Source organism: Tenebrio molitor, chromosome 3, assembly GCF_963966145.1.
Source record: "Tenebrio molitor chromosome 3, icTenMoli1.1, whole genome shotgun sequence".
In the NCBI taxonomy this organism is placed as follows: domain Eukaryota; kingdom Metazoa; phylum Arthropoda; class Insecta; order Coleoptera; family Tenebrionidae; genus Tenebrio; species Tenebrio molitor.
The window spans coordinates 8,370,895-8,388,073 of NC_091048.1; the positions used below are offsets into that span (position 1 = coordinate 8,370,895).

At 33.3% G+C, this 17,179-nt stretch overlaps 1 long non-coding RNA gene across 1 annotated transcript in view; it reads left to right on the top strand.

Moving 5' to 3' along the window:
* Positions 1-17,179, top strand: part of LOC138125374 (uncharacterized) — a 228,420-nt gene that overhangs the window by 195,519 nt on the left and 15,722 nt on the right. The window contains exon 2 of the long non-coding RNA XR_011157432.1: positions 1,483-1,613. This is a non-coding gene — a long non-coding RNA (uncharacterized lncRNA). The remainder of the gene's footprint in view (positions 1-1,482; positions 1,614-17,179) is intronic.

Genomic DNA, 17,179 nt, shown 5'->3' on the forward strand with positions numbered 1-17,179 from the left:
TATACCCCCGGATTCCAATTTTGGTCAACCGTCGGTGCGTGAAATAACATGATGGTGGGGCATGGTATCGCCGACATATTCTTTCATAACTGCTATTCAAATGCGAGCGAGGCACACGCCGCCCTAATTTAACATGTACTTGCCTGCCCTTATTATGCATATAAAATTTACAAATGTTTGGAAAAGAATCTGGACGTGCATTTTTCATGGAAATTTCAGACCCGACAGGAGCTGAAATCAAAGGCAAATTTCGCGTTTAGGAATTGAGTTACAGGGGGAGATCCTCCGTTCTTTTATCGGATTCTTCTGGACAAAATGGCTCGAATTAGATGAAATCCAAAAAAGGAATATTAATGCGATTTATGAGGGTTTAAGTACAGTGCGCCCCACGAAATCAAGACGATAGCAGCGTGCTCCGTGAAATGCTATTGACGTTCATTTTCACAAAGAATTAACGAAGAAACCGCATCGGATCTGAAGAACAAAAATCGATTCGTAGATTAATTTATGCAGATATTGTCCGAATATAATAAATTATTAAACATTTCTAGAGTTTAGTTAAAAATAGACTACCGACAGTGCGTCACAAAAATAGTATTTCTGCAGGAAATCTCTTTAGTTAATTAAAATATTTTGATGCAGTTTTTGCCGGAGACTATGGTGCGATTAGATCTCCACAGAGTTTACCGCGATCTGCGTCAATTCCTGGAGTCGTGCGATGCATTTCGTTTTCAATGGCATCGGACATACTTCAGATACTTATTCGCCAAATATAACAAAAATTATCAAAACGTGAATAGCAAACGATTACAATTTACAACTGTTTACTTTTTAACACTGAACGACCATCTTGCTTGCGTTATTTCTGATTTTGACAGCATGGACACGCCCACAACGAACGATTCGTTACATACGACAGTGGCATCGGTTAAATGTTGGAAAATAATTTCGTTATTTCGGTTTTTTAGAGACTTTATTTTAATAGGGATAATTTAATTATTAAGTATTTGGTGTAATTGATAAATAAATCCTAACAAATGCTTCAAATGACCTTACATTTGACTAGGTCGAGCCGCCTGTGGACACTTCTACTCCTAGGACTTGAAGTACTTCTACTGCGCTCAGAAAAAAATGCCACTTTAACCGTCTCTATGGAGATACACAAAGGCGCGATTTTCGGCCGTTTGAAGATAAAAATAGTATGTCAGGAGAATCCCCTTTAGTTAATTAAAATACTTAAAAGTTCATGACAGAAGTGGGCTGCAATTGCTTTACATGTCAATGAAAGCCTATATGAATCAATCTACGCCAGAACTTTCACTGTTCCAAGCCACAATAATGTGATGAGCTCAATAAATTAAAAGGTCTTTCCGAAACCCCGGTTAGCGTAAATCCTGTATTATCATTTTACATTTTTAATTAATCTAATCCGGAGTTGACGTACATCGCATTGTTAAAGTGACGTCCCCTATATTGTTTCAGTCCAGCCTCCCTCTGCTAAATGACTTGGAAAAGTTGAATTGTCCTGTCACTTTTTCCCTAACGTCAGCTCTCCTAACAAGCGAATTCGGAGCGTTCCGTGCAGGTGGATACACGATTAAGTTTTCATAAGGGTGAGTTTTTTCCGTTTTTTTTTTCACTTGCGGTAATTCATTTGGTCCTGTGTCCCATATTTCTTTCTTATTTTACACATTAGGTGGATTTCTGGGTTGGGGTTGATGCATTTTTAATAATATCCTGTTTAAAGAGCGCATGCAAACAAAAATGGAATTAGTTTTCAATTAATCATGGCATTTCGTTGACGATAATTTTGTGGAGTTGGTGTTCGAGCCATAATTTAATGTAAGTTAGTCCCGGGAGTGGCCGGCTGCATAATTTACTAGAAACGTACATAAAACTCGATCTGATAAGACCAGTTTGTACTTTATCATAACCATGAAAAAAATGGCACGTATCAGGTTAACACACGGGCATAAATTTCACGGTAAAGAATTGTCCGGTGTTAAAAATTCCTTCATGTTGGTAATTGCTACAAAGCAATATTTCTCTTCGCAGTTGTGCTTTAAACAGTATGAAAAATTACGTGGAATAATTCAACTGGCACTAAATTTTCTTGCTGACTACGTAATTACCATAACGTGTAATTACTACACAGAGTGCACACTTATAAATGTAAAAAAATCACATGTGCGTACCGATTTTGAAAATAAGGAAATATTTATTAAATTTAGATATCTAAGTACATTCTCAACTATAAATTTCTAAACTTTCTAAACAATCAATATGAATTTTATTTTCTATTAGGTTTTCTTGATTACATTTTTTATTTCGAAAGTCCCGTTACTCGTAATATGTAATTATCATTACTGTTTTTAAGAAATGTTTAAATTTCGTCGGTTTAAACAGTTCTTGTTGTGAAAATTAATAAGCCTGCCACTTAAAAAAAAAATTATCACCTTAAAACTGTTCAGAAAACTTGTAAGCTGAATTTATATGTATTTATTGGCAGTGAAGTAAATGTTACTTGTTCGTTTTATAATAATTACAAATTTTCGGTTGCACGAAAAATGTTGTATACACCTTGGCCGTGAAGTCCTTTAACATTCTCGAGATTATCGGCCTCGGCCGCAAGTGGCCTCGGCGAAAATTTTTCTCTCGGTAGGTTAAAGAATGATTTCGTGGCCTTCATATACTAGTAACTATTTGTTTACAGATGAAAAGTTTCCTTTTGGTTGGAAACAAAATAAAATATTCTCCAAATTTCACAGATAAAAGTTGCATACTTATCCTTTGATATCTTGCTGATGTAATGTCAGTGTGGCATGCACCATAAAAAATGTTCCCTTTGCAACACTATAAATCTTCTCGTTTGTTAAGATGATTTCGTCCAAACACACACAGTTTGTAACGATGAATCGAATCAATCAATTAATTTCTGTCACATACTAGTAATGTAATACTACTTACATTTTTTACCAGTTTGCACTTGACTGCGAAATGACAGTGCACGAGGATACAATACAATATTTGCAATTCAATCATCAAAGCGGAACACTACAAAATTATATGCTGTACAGTTTCTGAAACTGAGTTCCATTTGGTTTTATTACATATTATGTTACATATGTATATCACCATTTGCAACGAGGTGTTTAATAATATGTTTTTTTAATCATTGTTGTATTAGCTGGTATAAAGCTTTGATGTTAACATCAGTTTGCCCATTAGGCAACTATCAAAACGGTAAAGTTTCTCTTTCAACTGTGAAATTTTCAGGTTTAAAATACGACTAGCATAATAATTATTTAAATGAACTTTGACAAATGAGTTGCGTAAAGTGCTTTTTTGTAATTTGCCTCCATTTTGATTCTCTAATAGACATATTAACGAACGCAACGTCATCATTTGGGATGTCCTTATAACCATTATTTCACGGAACATTTTACGAAAATTTTTAGGTTGGCAAAGCTTGATGTGTCATGCATGTCAGGTTAAATACAAAATGTGCCAAGAATTATTTATCAGGATTTATCAGGCAACAAATTCACGATCGTACATGAAAGATCATCTTCCATATTCGTGTTTTGTGACAGAATTTGGATAAAACAAAAGGCGACTTTGAAGACTTGATCAAATTTTCACTTTTCAAATTAAGACATTACCAACCGCTACAAAAATCCCTAAATCGACAAAAATAAACATTTTTGTTTAAAAAGGGCAAATTACAAAAAATAGTATAAAAAACTTGTTTCATAAGACCTTGAAGCACTCATTCTTTAAAATAACTCGTGGCTACGCCACTCGTTTTTTAATCTTGAATTCGTGCTTCAAGACTGGTCTTATGAAACTTGTCTTTTAATATACTATTATTTATTTCTTTTATTTAGTTATAAAACCACTTTGTAAATAACTCATATTTTCTTCTTCTTAACTTTTAACTTTAATTATACTTAAATGTCTAAGGTAGTAGTGATTATTATTATATCCTGAACCACCCCATACTCCGTAACACGGCGTTCAGGCCGGATTAATATCAAATACTTAATGATAAAATTCACTATGAAGATGGACTTAACTTAATGTCCATCTCCCTTTAGTATCCCCCCACCCCATAACACATCCAGCTTGAGTACCATGTAACTGAGCAAGAGACTTAACAACTCTAAGTAAGTCCCTAACTGATGTTGGTTAGCTAAGGTGCCCTAGGACGTTAGGGTCTTACTTCAGGACTTCGGAAAAAGATGGTGGATTATCCAAGTCTGCTTCTTGTTTTACTTTGTGCAAGAAAGTGAACGCAAAATATTCACTTCATTTTACTTTAATCAGTGTCATAAACACCAAAACCTCATGTAATGAGGTGACTTCTTTTGATTGTGCCACCTGAAGGGACGCCACATCCTCCATCCATTTCTAGGACAACTCTAGGATATTTCGGTTACTAAGTTCCAAATCGTACGTTCTTTTAACAAAACAAAATCCTTACGCTACAGTTCAGAGTGTTGTTTTCTCATGTTTTTTTCTCTTCTGTTACAGCGTAACTTATCACTTGACATCCGCACTGTCAGGCTGACAACCTGTTGGTAATATTTAAAATCCCTATTTGCTAACTTGGTATTTTACGTACAATAATGTTGCCACATTGGAGAAGTATATGAGTCATTTAGCTATTGCTAATGTTCCTCCAATAATTATTTCTCTTGCCACGTCCGATTCAGAATCAGAATTAGAATTTTATTCTGAGGAAGATTTAGATGCAATACCTTAAATAGCGTTAAATATAGTATATTACACTATAAGTGATGAAAGTGCCTGATTTTTCAACGAGCAATACATGATATACTCACGAGCGGCAGCGAGTGAGGATATTATTGCGAGTTGAAAAATCGCACTTTGATCACGAATTGTCTATACTATTTTTCCAACATCGCTTATGAAAATGAAAATGAAAATAATTATTTTACTCCCCTATTTTTTTAATCTTTCGGATCTGGAGTTTCAATTAAAGCAAATAACAGTGTTTTAAATTTTTATATTAATAAGTAGGTAGTAGATTGTTAATGTAGTAGATTGTTAAATAAATTGAGTTTACTTTCTCCATTTTCCTCACTAGTGATGCAAACGCCTATTTTCCTCACTAAATTGAGTGATGAAAGTATCATTTTCGTAAGCGATGTTGGAAAAAAATAATTTGAAACACCAGTTTATAACCCACCTTCTTTCTATCTGACAGTAGTAATTTATTTATCACTAGATTTAATGTACACTCAAAAGAAAAGTCGAAATTTTGATGTACATTCGACCAATTTGGATATAAAGGACACTGACAGTGCGGATGTCAGGTGAACGATAATACGTAGTTAGAGACACATTTATATTCTAAAATTTCACCGACATCTTATCCCTGTAAAATGCTTGCCCAAATGGGGTTTTATAATAATATAAATAATTCAGAAATGTTATCTCGCTTGGCAAAATTAGTTTTTGCCACTTATCTACCCCCTAAAATAGATGTCAGTCTTTCAGTGACAAGGGGTCGACGCCACTGATTTATGTACGTGGCACAATCACACAAGAAAAGAGATTCTAAATGCCACCTCGATCTTGTGCGATTATGAACAAGTTTCACAAGTATAAAAAAATTTAAAACAAGTATCTTTTCAGTACTAAATTGCCATATTTTTAAAAGAGATACTTCAAAGGCGTTTAAGATAGCAACTTGTTGGAAATTATTCTCCTTTGTGTTGTTTCTGTTGACGATGAATTAGTGTTCTACGCAGAAATAAATTTTTTATTATCGATTATCCAATATTGTTTTGCAGATTCAATTTTATTGTAATGTTGTCCAGTCTAATTTAACTTGTAAAATCAAGTTTTATGATGAATTAAAACTATTATTATTTGACAACAAAAAAATAAAAAGGAACAAATTATTTTGTTTCAAATAAATATAATAAAATGACATTTTGTGTGGTGTAAGATATAAAAGAAAAATCCGAAATGATGCGTATCGTGGATAGGTACAATAACTTCCGAAGACGTGAGAATGTGTGTGTTTAGAAGGTTGCGATGTTGTTTTTTAACCTCGATTTTATGTAATCGATAACAAAGAGGTAGAACAGTGAAACGCTAATGGCATAGGGAGCAAATCTAACGGGAACGTGTTTAGGTCATTTGAGACTTGATTTAAAATTTTTATTTGTAAAAGGTCAGATTAATTTCGAGCTTCGAGTTTGCTCAGGGACTGTCGGTCTTATCCTTCGATCAAAACACAATTTAATGAGACATTCACGTGACAGCGATGTCATCAGCAAAGGCCGTCGGTAGAACACGATAACTTGCCACCATTGACGCTTTGGATATTTGCACTGGTGTTAAATTACGATTATCAATCAAACCCGACGATAGACTCGCAAGAAATTGAAACTTTTTTGCCTAGAGATTAAAATCTTTTCTGTGAGTCGTTATTTGATGTCATTAAGTTTTAAAGGTGAAAACCTCTTCAGCTATGGAGTTTCTCATCCGGCATCAAAGTTGTTTTCAAAGCGGAAAAACGACTGATGTATTCAATCTCTCAAATTGGGTAAGAGAGTATGCAAAGCAGGGAGTGAACTAAAGTGCGTTATATGTAAATCAATCTTAGAATTCATTACTTTCCACGTTCTACTTCAAATATCATCCCGATATTTAATATTGAGAGAGATCCCGTGGGACCTCAGCCTTTTGTACTACTTTTATGCGCAGAGAGCGACTGCTGTTAAACAATGTGTCCCTTCACGGCGCGGCGTACTCCCCAACCCTCTTATACCCCTGAGAGAATATGTCATTCGCTGCATTACGCTTTTGAATGAGTCTTAAGTTATCATGTGAATCGTGAACTTGAATGCAGCCAATTTGAATAAAACCGCCTCTTGTCGTTTGACAAATGATTTTTAATTTACCCACAACCCACTAAAATATTTGCTTAGCACAATTTGCGGTTAAAATAAATATTGGCTTAATGCACTTGTAATTAATTCGACGTTCTTGGAAAAATGTTGTAATGAAGCTACGTACCTGGCCAATTAGAAAAGTTCTTTTTAACCAGAGAAAAGTTTAAGTGAATTTGATATTAACAAACTTTGCATTTGGACTATCAAATAATGTTCAATAAAATAATTTAGTTTTTTGATACCTACTATTCGAATTATCCTTAGAAAAATGTATACAGGGTGTTTCCAAAATAAGTGCGTTAATTTTAACTCGTAATAGAACTCATCAAGAGGAACAACTTTTCTCTCTGGCATTTTGGCGAAAAACGTCGCGTAATGGCTTAAAAAACTAGGAAAGATTTTCCTAAAACCGTTCATATCTCCAAAACTAAGCTACCTAATAACGTGAAACAACCAGATTCTTACGAAGTGGATTTTTTGATATACGGGTAGATTTATTTGAATTTCGATTTCGGCGTTAAAACATGTTTTCTGGATGAAAATTGATGTTTTTTTCATATTAGCGCTGATCTCAATTAGCCATTGCAGTATTTAGTGGCGTAGGGCTATTTTAGTGAAAAATCTCTCCGATTTTTTTTTGGAATTAAACATCGTTTTTCGGCAAAATGGTAGACAGAAAAGTTGTTCCTTTTGACGAGTTCTATTACCAGTTAAAATTAACACACGTATTTCAGAAACACCCTGTATTATATCATTAAGAGTAGAAGGGCCTCTTTTTGTGCTAAGCCCAGAGATTGAAGACCGAAACGCTGTTGAGGTCGGCAACTGAGCGAAGCACAAAAAGAGCTTCTACAAAATGAATGAAGATTTACTTTCCATTATTATACTTAATTTGGCATTCGACGAAATGTTAAAAAAGACAGAGGAGGGAGTGTGGTGGGTAGGGAGAAAGTTTGGAGCCTGGCGTTTGCAAACGACCTGGTAGTTGTGGCAAAGAGTGAGAGAGAAATGAAAGAAATGATGAGGACCATGGGAAAGTATGTGAGGCAGAAAAGGTGGAAGTGAATGTTCAGAAGACAAAAATAATGTCTGTCGAAAAAAAAGTCCTGAGAGCTTTAAATGTTAACGAGTTAACATTTTAGCAAAAGGTTTGACGCTAATTTGTTTGGAACTTGAAATTTTAATTAAAAATTTCTACAAAAATGAACAAAAAGGAAAAAAATTCGATTTAGACTCCAGCCGTTTAGTGAAGATACATTGCGTGGGGATGCGCAACAACGCTATTTAGTTCGACCAGTCCATTATTAGGAAATAAGGGTGGTTGGCGTTTGCCGACAAAATATCGGTAGATGTCACCACCTCGCGCGTTATGGGAAACTGTAATAGTATTACAGAAATTACAGAAGGAAAAATTTATTCGAATTGTCAAAATTTAAATGTCTAGCTGTTTCTAGCGAACACAAATTGATTTTGCACTGATTGTGATTGAAGTTCTTAGTGTATTTGTTATTTTGACAATCAATGACTGATTAACGGTTGATTTTTATTCGAGTTTCGAACCCTTCCTATGTCTAGCTGTTTCTCGCGAACACAGATTAATATCACAAAATGATTTGCACCGATTATGATTTAAGTTCTTATTGTAGTTACGTTATTTTGGCAATCAATGACGAATTGACGATCGACCTTTCGTAGGTATTACAGTTTGCATTCATTCGCGATCCAAGTGCCTCTAGTGGCCATTTCACATCGAATGGCACGACTTGTTATTATCGGCGCAGACGACGATTATTCATATCATCTGTTTTTAAATCAATAGCAACGAAAACAATACTTAATTGTGCATCAAACATGTATAAATTGTTGTTTTTATATAAACCACTTCTATGGGACGCACTGGTTTTTCTACGGCACTGGAAAATTTGGACCGCGCAGATTTCCGGATTTCCCCCACCTAATGTATCTTCAGTAAACGGCTGGAGTCTAACAGCTTGTTTAAAGTGCTGAAAATTTATAATTTTGGACGTCAAGTACAATACCAAATTTAAAAAATGTGTTATATAGGATTGTTCACTTGATGACCTGGTAAAAATGCAACACAAAATACGATTTACATACAGGGTGTCCCAGAATGAACCATCATATGTATTTTAAAAACACACCCTTGTATATCATATTTTATAAAATGTACGCCAATGCGAAGTAACCTCTAGGAAATATGCTTTAAAACAAGGAAACCACTAATAGAAAACCTTGGATTCTTGATTTCATTTTTCAATACCAAAACAAAACGTATGCTTTGTAAAATGTATTTTGGGTTGCATTTTTACCCGGTCAGGTTCGTCATCTTACGTGAATAAACCTGTAGAGGCACTCATTTATTTTTATTTAATTGAGTACTTCACAGGTGGCGTAATTTTTTTTTAAATAGATCTTCTGTACAATGGAAATACAAATAACTGAGAGCGTTGTCCCCCATGGAAGATCGGGATTCGTCTTAATTTTTTTTTCTATAATCAAAGGTATTTTTTCAAAGTAAACTTTACTCAAGACGTCACCACAAATGTACGACCTTGTCAATACATACACACATAAACAATATCGATTGATCTTTGACCTTCCCAAAATAAGTTTTGTATTACATACATTTGTTCTCCATGTAATTTTCCTTCCATTACAGTCAAATCAGTAATTATGTACATACCTATACTTATTGTTTACTCCATAAGTCCTCCTCTTTCGTAGAATTTGTAGTGGAAACTTAATCTGTGATTTTAGAATTAAATAAAGAGATGAGATGTTGCACGCTGTTAACAATAATGAAGGAAAGTAGTACCGCACATAGTCCTTGCTGTTATATTTGCCTAACGTAATAACACAATTCTATTATTATTTGAACGTGCCGACTTCATGAAATTCTAACAACCAGGAACATAATCCCTTCCACAACAATGAATGTTATAAAAAATGTATTGTTTGCCAGGCGGTTTCGTGTTAAAAGAACTGCTCAACAACGCTCCCAAAGAGATTTCATAAATAGTGCGTTTGATGAAACAGTCACTAAAGCAACTACGGACTATCTCGTTAATTCAGGGTCAGTTATAACTGTGCCAAAAAAATGTACATAAGGACAAAGTGGATAACAACCCTTGCTGAGGGGTTTGTGCTGGAAAATTCAAGACAATAACTACGTCTACTGTAAAAAGATGAGAAGGAGTGTAATTAATGGAAGAATGTATGCTCTACGAGAGCACAAGAACGTTAACAAAATTGTTTGAAGGAATCACCCGCTGAACAAAATTTTCAGTATTAATCCAACAAAAGTCCCAAATAATGGTGTTAGTTGGTCGGAGAGCCTTTTCGTTTTCTGCCAGCCGCTTGTTTTTTTCTGTTTGATTTTGCTCACGCTCATTAGCCCCAAACTTAACTCTTTGTGTTAGTGGGTCCGGTAATACGATTCCTGTTGAAAAGATTAATCAAGTTATATCCGGTCAACCGGAAATTTGCTTCAACTTTATAAATCACATTACTTTTAATTAGATTTAGTAGATACATCGGGCTAATGTCGTCCTAATGATTTTCTGCAAGACGTACGCAGCTTATCTAATTGATTATGGCTGATATCGGGGGCACCCTGTTATTTTCGTATATTTATCAAAATGAACGATATCGGCTCCACCTATTGTGCTGTTCGGCACGCACATTTTATCTGTTGATTAAAAATTCATTGGCCTCTGTGGATTTTTTCTACTTTAATTTCGCAATTTTCCTAGGCTATAATTTAGACTTGTGTTATCTTTTTACATGGCTCACTGTAATCTCCACGCTGAAACCTTATAAAAGTTTTATTGTGTATAAAACCGCTACTTGTGAATTATGGACGTTTCTCCATTAAAGCGATCGAAAAAATCGTTAATGCGCACACATGGCCTCTAAATCAAAAGAAAGACAAATAAAATTGAACTATTAAAAAGTTTGAAATTTTAATGAATCTAAACATATTGAGCACCAAATTAACAAACAATGAATAAATGAAAAATTAGTCTATTAATGCAAGGTGATCAAAAAGAGAACAAAGCAAGAGTGCTACCTCATCTTTTGTTTTATCGACACGTTTGTCTTGCTTTGAGTCGTACGCGTAATTATACTTGCTATGCACAGTAATTTTATTGGTTGCCTTTTCACTCCGTTTCGAAAGTAACAGTCCAATAAAAAGGCTCTCTTCAATGGTAAGACCCATTTTACCACATATTCTGCGATAATTGTTGCGTACAATTACAGTAAACGTCTTGCCGAAATCGAAAAGACAGAGCACACCGTTGCTTTAAAATTGACGTTTCTTTGACATTTCAGCGAAAAATCTGCTTACCAGTGGCGTTTGGCAATAAAGCTGGTAAATGACCCATTCTTACGAATGTAAAATGTTGCTCTTGTTTATTTTATAAACTTGTTTGTACCGAAAGGCTTTCGCCTTTCTACCTTTCGGTGGTCATAATGTAAAAAATTATTAAATTGTTTCCCACAGACCCTTGTAGGCAAATTTTATTCATCGTACCCATATTAAAACTGAGCAATGTTGTTGCAGAGGAACTAATGCTGTCAAAACATTAACAAACTATCACGAAACTACAAATTTCAATTGTTTGAAACGATAGCAAATACAGAGGAAACCCATTTGCGATAAGTGTAACAAATACGCTTCAGCTTTAATTTTATTGTCCCGCTAAACTTTTGACTTCATGACAAAGAGGAAGCAGTTTGTAACAAATTCAGTTCTTTCTACTGAGGTAATTTTTTGTCATACAGTGCACTAGAAACAACATTAAAAAATCGTCTGATTAACATACATTGCGGTTGTTTAAAATTGTCACAAATGACTCGTACAAAATAATAATATAATTAACTTTTCTAGAATCATCACCTGACAAATTGCTTTTATAAAGTTAACTTTAGTTAAAGCACAACAAATAATAATAGTTAGTGTTATTTTAATTAATTGTGGAAAAATTCTTAGCGCTTAGTGTTAATAATTTTTGGTAGTAAATAATTTTAATGTACACGTGTGTATGTAAGAAATTAAATTACTCAGTGCAATAAATCCTTTGTTCATGTTTTTAGTGAATATCAACTGAGTACAGACATATGATCTATGAAGATAATTTCTTGCATTTATTATACATTCGTAATGTCTGTTTTATGTGGTCATATCCTCTAATGGCAAAAATAACATATTCCATTAGTTTTGGCCGTTATTCGTGAAACTTTAACCATAGATTTATCAGCGTTGCTATTGCAGCAGTTTTTACTTTATTTTGTCCGTATTTTGTAGATATTATTTTGTTGTATGATAATGCAAAAGCAGTTTACAAGGGGAAGGACTAAGTTAATAATTTTACATAATACACATTCGCTTTTATCTTCCATGTAAATATTTCATGACAAATCCTTGTTAGGGAATGTCGCCTGATACGAGCGAATTTTACGATTTTCTGTACTTTTACAAAACACGAGTTGGTACTTTTTACGTTAATATGCAAATTAAATTTATGAGAGGGTCCAACAAGGAACTGATGGAGATACAAGATATTAAATAAATATAACTGTAATAAATTTTTTTAATTTCTTTAAAAACTCAACATAATTGACTTAAGAAATATAAAGTATGAATAATTATTAAAATATTATATTTACACCTTATTGGTGGTTATTTTCTTACAGTTCTATCTGTTTCAACGTACTCGTAATAAAAATTTGTAATGTTTAAATATTCTTTCTCTTATCGAATGAAATAAAGAGAATGAGATTAATAAAAACAAAACATACAAACAATGAACAAGAGAGAAACACATTTAAAAATTGAATCACATCATTGTTTTGCATCAAAAAAATTTGCTTTTTTCCTAGCAATACAAAACCAACTAAATCAAATAAACATTATCATTCACAAAATCATAAAACTCCCATGAAAAAAGACAAACAACTTCTTTCTAATTTGAGCAACAAAAGATAAATCAAATGCTGCATCACTGCAAGGGGATCCCTTAACAAAACCCTAAGGTACTTCAAAAGAAGCATATATCGTCGGAGTAACATTTAATCAAACATAAATGTTTTCTCAGTCAACAAGGTAAGAATTGAAAAGATGCAATAAAGAAGGGGAAAGTCCATTTGATTTGGGTTTTGCCACAAGTATGTACGAGTTTATTGAAGCTTTTCTCAATGGACTGTGAGAAACCTATATAAATCGCATCAGATGTAAAATTAGTTTTTATAGAATCAATAAAAATTTTGTAACACGAAACACAAATTTTTGTAAAGGATCTTGTAACACTATGCTGACAGCAAATTGAAAATATGTATAGAAACTTTTGCCGCACAAATAATGAAAAAGTTCTTAAATATTATAACAACATTATAGTCGTCACTGTCGTCAGTGAAAGCGCTCACGGGGACAATTAATGACAGACCACCCTCGTACAGTGCAAGCAAATAATTTCTAATTTTAGATCTATTATAAATTCCAATTGCATTATCAAAAATGAAATTATAAAATGTGAAACTAGTAACAAGCACGCTATTTAAATTGTAATGAGCATTGGAAATATAATAGTAAAAACGAGCAGATGTTCTGCTTCCAACTTCAGGAAACGTATAACTTAACTACCAATATCGATAGATTTGCCGTAGTAAAAAGTATTTATGGGTGCTTTATATTTCATGTGACAAAATTTATAAAAGTTAATCCACATACAATTATAATAGTATACAGGATGTTTCTAAAATACGTGTGTTAATTTTAACCAGTGGAAGAACGCGCCAAATCATGGAACTTTTCTCTATAACATTTTTACGAAAAAGCAATACAAATTGATTTAAAATTTGGAATAAATTAACCATCAAAGTGTACACCCGCCAATGGGTAAGGGCGAACATTTTCTGTTGTGATAGAAACAGAGCTTTGTTAAAACGTTCCATTGTTATAGAAAAAAATTAATAATCAAAATTTAGATTCTCATGGTTACAAAAAATAGAAACTAGTTTTTCACACAAAACGACTCGTTTGGTAAAAATTGTGGGGCAAAAAATCTTGGAATACTTTACGAATTTTACAAAATATTATAGAGAAAAGTTTCATAAATTGGCGAGTTTTTTCACTGGTTAAAATTAACACACGTATTTCAGAAACACCCTGTATTATGTTATGAGGAGCAAAAATGGAGTGAGGCAGACAAACCAGCCAAAGCACATAAAACCATTTTTGCTCCGATAACATATACTATTTTTTCTTCAAACCTTCATAACAAATGATTTAAGAAATGTTAAGAAACCAGGTAGGAGATGGGGTAGACTGACAAATTAATATAGCTCGTTTTGCAAAGCGTTACTATGACTCTGACTAGTATAAACAACGCTGCGAACAAAATGCGAAATAATTATCCGTCTGTCAACCCGTTTTGGATAGATTTTGTAAGTAGGTTTTGCAATAATGTACAAGTTTCTTGATTAAACCTTATTTATTCACTTCAGCATTCTGTATCTCACGAATTTGTTACAATTTGAGGCTGCAATTTCAAATTATTTAGCTAGTTTACTTCACAACCGCTCATCAGCGGAGATAATAACTTCACGGACGCTGATCAGCTCGTTGATGCCATGACAATTAAGTGACACATTAGCATTATCAATGCAACAGTATAAAGTCATAATTTACGAAAAAAAAATTTCGTTGGCGTTGGAGAGTCGATTGAGAACACACCACTCGTGTAAAAGCGTAGATTTAAACAGCTGATCTGTGATCCTTTCAAAATAAATTTAAATGAACGCACGATACTAGTCATAGACATAGTAACGCTTTGCAAAACGAGCTAAATTAATTTATCAGTCTACCCAATCTTCTACCTGGTTTCTTAACATTTCTTAAATAATTTGTTATGAAAGTTTGAAGAAAAAATATTATAAGTTATTCGAAGCAAAAATGGTTTTATGTGCTTTGGCTAGTTTGTTTGCTTCACTGTTAAAATGCTTCATTACTTTAGTTACCTATTGTTATAACAATGTTTTCATATATTATAATCTGTAGTTAAATTTAACTAACCTTGGAGCAACCGGCCTTAAGGCATTTCAATAGGGTAAACTATCAAGTTCTGCTTCAAAAACCCATTATTATGGCATACGAGGCAAGCGCAATACTGGGTTTCTATGTGTTTAACATATTGTAAACAATTTGTTTCCTTAAATAGTTCTTGAGCCCTCTCTTTTTTAAATAATGAGAACGACCCAAAAACCGCTTTACATTTGTAAGAAAACTCCAGACTCCAGGTGTTTGCAACGAAAGACACAGACCCACAGACGACTCTGCTTCATTCAAAAATTCTAGCCAAATTGTTAAGCCCTCTACTTCTGTGAAGTTCCTGAGAATACACTTCGGCTTAGGCTGAAAATGGATCGATCACGTAAATACGAGTATCTCTGTAAAAACTGTCTACATCTTAGTTTGTGTTATGACAACTACGTAACCATGTACGAGAGCTAGAGGTTAGAGATATTCTTATAATGTTTTATATACCGATTAAGTTATGGAATCATATGTTGGGGTAATAAGAGCTGTGCAAATGACCTTCTTGTTAAGCAGAAAAGAAATCTAATAATAACTATGACTTTTAATCCAAAGACCTACTCATAACATCACTGTATATTTTAAGCTGCGTTGGGTATGTTCATAATCATAATCATAAGGAAAAGTTTAGTCCCAAACAAAACACTGACAATAGGGAGGAACACCGTCTAATTGTGATATAGAGATCCCTAAGCACAGATTATCAAAACGAACCCATGGAGATGGGTTCTGAGTTCTTCAAAAATAAAGTAAAGACACTACTTCATAATTCAATACCTTCAAATTACTACATGGGAGAACTGACTTGTCGCTTTATGTTATAATTATAATTATTATAATATGTTGACGCGCCAAAAGTTTGGAATAATGAAAATATTTTCTTCCCCGTTAAGTTTTTCGATAAAAGCTAAGACAGGTTGATTTTAATTTTCTTGCCCATTTCCCTTTCCGCATAATGACGTATCACCAGTTTTTTTAAACAACAAGCGTCAATTTCTTTTGCAAGTTTGAAAATATAATCAAACTGCAATTAATGTTCATGAATGACTTTTGGACTGATGATTTCTAAGATATCGATTTTTATAGATAAAAACAGGATGGCTCTAAAGTTATAGTTTTACAGCGAAATTTCCAGAAAACAAAACAATTTTTCAATAAGAAAATGATACATGGCTAATTTTAATATTATCAATATCAGTAAAAACACCATCCAATTATTGTATATAATTACATAACATTTTTAATTTACAATGCGAAAATTTCCGATAATAATGTGGAATCTGGAAAAGTGCCCCGAATGCTTGCAGCGTTTCCACGTTGGATGGCAAGGGAAATCCTCTAAAAAAGGAATTTCTTAGATTTTGAATCTCCTGATTCCGCGATAAGTCGGTCTCCGATGACATTAATGAAATCTATTGATTCTTTACACCAAGTAAAATAATTTTGATATCAATAAACTAAAACAATAAATTTAAAGAATGTTGAAAATGGACAATTTTTAAACTAAAACAAAAATAAACAATAAAAATTAATAATGATTGACATTTCTTCTTGGCAGTATGGCAGTACGCTAATATTCTTTGAAACTTAGGAGGAACATTTTTGAAAATTTAGGCCTGGATTGCACTTATTTCATCTCTAATCCGTGCATAGGTTCTTATATCGTAGCTGGCCATTTGAAGTAAACCTTGCTTTTGACATAACCCCTTAAAAAATTAATAGAGTGAGATTGGGAAACCGCGCAGGCGACTCATCAGAATTTTAAATTAAGCACCGATTTAGGAAATTTTTAGTTTCAAAAATAAAGCTTTTGGACGATCTATTAACTTATTGTTTTATATTGTTGATTCTAAAATTACATTACTGTGATGCATGTGATTATTTTCTTATTAAATTATTATAAAATTAATGTGGTGATCTTCGTAAATTGTGCAGGCCACTCAGAATTTTATATTGAGCATCGATTTAGCAATTTTTTAGTTGTCCGTTTTTGATGATCTTTTAATGTATTGTCTTGGTTTGTTAATTCCAAAATTACATTACCGATATTGAAATATCGAAATTCAGTCATGTGAGTATAATTTTCATATTAAAGAATTTATTTTTTTGTGGAAATGGAAAGGAACAGAAAAAA